General features: G+C 36.7%; 1 pseudogene; it reads left to right on the forward strand.

Annotated features, from left to right (window-relative positions):
* The first annotated feature begins 806 nt into the window (after positions 1–806).
* Positions 807–1,744, forward strand: LOC103116233 (olfactory receptor 2A12-like; annotated as a pseudogene).
* The last annotated feature ends 2,712 nt before the right edge of the window (positions 1,745–4,456 follow it).

Raw genomic sequence — 4,456 nt, forward strand, 5'->3', positions numbered from 1 at the left:
GAAGTAGTCTCAAAAAGATAAGGGTCGGATAAAGTGTTTGCTCAAGATCATTCAATCAGTGCCTTACAGAGCCAGGCTTTAAATGTCAGTACCCTTCTAATATACCATGGTCTGAAATGGGATTGGATGGGTAGTCAGAGAGCTATCCTGGCCTAGTGATAGTCTGAGGCTAAAATTAAAGTCAGAAAAGAAATTTGCTTCTTCATGGTTGGGTTGTGGCACACCTAGTTGAGCACATGTACAAAGCCCAGGGTTCAAGCCTCCAGACCCCAATTGCAAGGGGGAAGCTTAATGAGTGGTGAAGCAGTAGTACAAGTATCCCTCCTTTTCTTTCTATCTCTATTTCTCTTTCCTTCTTATTTTTCTCTGTCCTATCAGATAATAATATTTTTAAAATTAAAAACATTAAAAATTGGTGTCTACAACAGTATCAACTAGGTTCTCTTTGTAATGATCCATATTGCACAGCATTTGTACATCAGTATTTATCTCTGAATGCTTAGCTGCCTTTTTATGGAAAGGGAGATGCTAACAGGAAGTAGAGATCAGTTCATCCAAAGTTTCATTTCACAACTGAATGAATGAATACAGAAACCCTTCTTTATGAAGGATTTTCTGGGAGAGTTGGTAGAAGGCAAAATAAAATAAAATAGTGTGTTATATTGGGGAGAGGGTTGGGGGTATTTCACTGTAAGTGGAAACTGACTATCACCCCACCCCCACCAATAACCATTATTTTGGTGTAAAGCTTCACCAGTCCTCTGTCTGAATTGATACTTTTATTTTCTACTGAGAGATAGAACATAATGCAAAAGACCAACAATTCCTCGGTGACAGAATTCATCCTACTGGGATTCTCCTTCAATGCCAGGAACACTTCTCTTCTCTTCTCAGTCTTCCTGGTAATATACCTGTTGATTATTCTGGGGAACGGCTTGATCTCCACCCTCATTTGCCTGGATTCAGGACTCCACACACCCATGTACTTCTTTATTGGTATCCTTTCCATGTTGGATGTGGGCTATACTACTACAACTGTGCCCCAGATGTTGGCACATCTGGCCAGTCAGAAGAAAACTATCTCTTATGCCAGCTGTGTGGCTCAAATGTACATTTTCTTGGTGCTAGGCATAACTGAATCCTGGCTTTTACCATCATGTCCATTGACAGGTATGTGGCCATTTGCCACCCACTGAGGTACAAGGTCATTATGAACCCATGGGTCTGTGGGGCAATGGCCATTTTCTGTGCACTCTGGGGTGTCTTCTCTGCTTTTGTCTACACTTTCTTTGCCATGCGCCTACCCTACTGTGGCCCTAGTAAAATCAACCATTTCTTCTGTGAAATCCCTGCAGTCTTAAAGCTGGCTTGTGCAGATACCTCACTCAATGATAAGATAGACTTTATTCTTGGGTTTTGTGTCATTCTGGTCCCACTGTCCCTCATCCTTGTCATCTATGTCAATATCATCATTGCCATCTTGAGGATCCGCTCAGCCCAGGGGCGGCTCAAGGCCTTCTCCACTTGTGCCTCTCATATCACTATGGTCACCATGTTTTGTGTGCCAGCCATGGTCATGTACATGAAGCCTGGCTCTGAGGCCTCCCCAGAAGAGGACAAGAAATTGGCCCTGTTCTATAATGTCATCTCTGCATTCCTCAACCCCATCATCTATAGTCTCCGCAACAAAGATGTGAAGAGGGCTTTTCTTAAACTGACAGGCTGGGGCAGGGCTACAGAATAAGATGCTGGAAGGACAGCTGGGAACTGAGACTAACACTCAGGATGTACCATCAAAATGACTCAGTAATACCATTACACACTTTTGTCAGCCCTTAATCTCAACACTGTATAGAACATGGGGGAAGAGAATTGGTCAAAAGACCATACTTGCAGGCATAGGTCTCTTACCTTTTTATTGTTTGGAGTCACCACTAGCAAAAGAGTCATTGAAATCTTCAGTTAAGAATGTTCATACCAGTTCTAGGCACTCAACATATCTTTGGAATGCAGAGTAATCATGTTAATCATTCTGATTTATTTTATTGAACTTATGTGCCAATACAGTTTTAAGAAATTTACATATGTTAATTCTTTTACTTTTTTTTCTACAGAACATTGTTCACCTCTGGCTTTTGGTGGTACTGGGGACTGAACCTGGGACCTCTTATGCCTCAGGAAGGGAAGTCTTTTGTATAACCATTATGTTATCTCCCTAGCCCTACATATTAATTATTTAAATAAAAATATTGATGATGGAAAGCAACACTATTTATCATGTTTGGATCTGGGTCCAAAATTTTCACTTCTAAGACTTTGTTCTAAGAACAAAATCAGAAATGCAGATCTAGCTTTATGTACAAATATGTACTTCAAAGAATACCCAAAATACCTGTAAATATGACATACTAGTTTTGTGAAATAATACACAACAAAAACTATGCTTTAAATTAATATTTGTTTATATAGAAAAGTACGATAATATGTTATGTGGGATAAATAAAGATATAAAATTGCATACAAAATGTTAATTCGAGCTTTGCAAAATATGTACATTCATTTTTAAGTTTCTGTAATATATTAACATACAAAACTGGACATCTCTTGGCAGTGATTTTTACATTTGTATGTTACTTTGTAAAACTTTTTCAGTCACTCTATATAATAAATAAACATTACTTGAAAAATATTCACTGTCAGAGAAAAGAAAGTTCTCATGATGTTGACTATTTATTCCTTCATCAAATGCTCATTGATGTACACTGTGTGGCAGGCCTAAAGCTAAGTCCACGGACGTAGGACTGACAATCCCACTCCTAGTGTAACAAGGAAGAGACAAATAGGACCAGGTATTAGTAGAGATAAGGCCAAAGCTCTGAGGAAGTGACGAGGAGATGAGCCAGGCTTCTCAGATGCCATAATTCTGTTAGAGTATTGGATGCATGAGGAAAGGTTTGATCACTGAAGAAAAGAGAAGGGAGCAGTGGTGGAGTATTTCAGACTTAATAGATAGGATGGCAAAAGGCTAGAGACATGGAGGTTTTTGGAGAGTAGGCAGGAAGGCTTGATAATAGCAATGTACCCTGGAACCTCACCATTCCAGAGCCCTATCCCACCAGGGGAAGGTAAAGACAGGCTGTGGATATGGAATGATGTGCCAACGTCCATATTCAGTGGAGAAGCAAGTATAGAAGCCAGACCTTCCACCTTTGGCACCCATGAGAAATTTTGGTTCATACCCCCAGAGGGATAAAGAATAGGGAAGCTTCCAGTGGAGGGGATGGGATCTGAAACTCTAGTGGTGAGAATTGTACCCTCTGATCTTATAATCTTGTTAAACATTATTAAATCATTTTTAAAAATAGCAATAATCAGGGAGAGTAAAAGTGACAGTAGTGCCATGATAGAATAAGCAAGTTTATAAGTCAATAATTATAAACAAGAAAAATACCTATGCGAATTCTATTAAACACAATATTTACCAAATTTGACCACAGAAGTCTTTTTTCTGGAAACATTCATCTAGCCAAACAAATTAGTTTTTTTTCTAAAGATGTACTTTGATAAATGTTTTGGAAAGAATGAGTGAATTTGGGAGGGGAGTAGAACTGAAAATTTTGAAGTGACTAAAGTTTACATAAATGTCACCCTTTAGAGTTAAACATCTTTTTTTAACCAAAGGAATGAAATTTATTTAGCCATTGTTCACACACCAAAAATCAACCAAAGCAAAGATTAGCACTAATTATTTTGAATATATTTTTCTGTATGTCTAACATCATTTGATACAGCTGAGTAATATAAAAATATGTTTTATAGCCTTTACCATAATTTTTATATTTCTTACATATTTGCACACACTTCTATTAATCTTTGGTTTATTTTCTTTTAATCTTATTTCTAGATTATTATTTTTTTTATTTAGTTGTATCTTTCCTGCTGTGACACATAGGAACGAATTCTTAATTCAATAATTTTATTTTTATTTTTAATTTTTCTATTTTATTCTTTTTTCTTTATTTCCAAGTATATGATGAAAACCTGCTTTATGTTATCTATTCACACTTAGAGTTCATGTCTGATGAATATAGATTTTCAATATTTCCACTTCTACTATCTCTTTTTTCTATTGATTTTTGAGTCAATTCATACTTTATAAGCCTTTACTTAATTTCAGACATTGCATGTTAAAAATTTACAGAGACAATTTAAGGTCATACTCCTTCAGAGAATATTATGATTACTTATGGTAGGTAATTTGCACTGTGGAAAATTACACTAAACTATCAGAGTTTCAATGTTTGTATTATTGACATATATTTTTTATTAACTTTAACTCAATATTCCCTTGGTATACCAAACCAGAAGCCTGTAACTTCCTTCCTTCTTAGACTGCTTTAAGTTCCATTTTTTTCCTTCCAACCTCTTTCCTCAGTGCTGACATCTTTCATTGTGA

The sequence above is a fragment of the Erinaceus europaeus genome, chromosome 13, assembly GCF_950295315.1.
Source record: "Erinaceus europaeus chromosome 13, mEriEur2.1, whole genome shotgun sequence".
NCBI lineage: Eukaryota > Metazoa > Chordata > Mammalia > Eulipotyphla > Erinaceidae > Erinaceus > Erinaceus europaeus.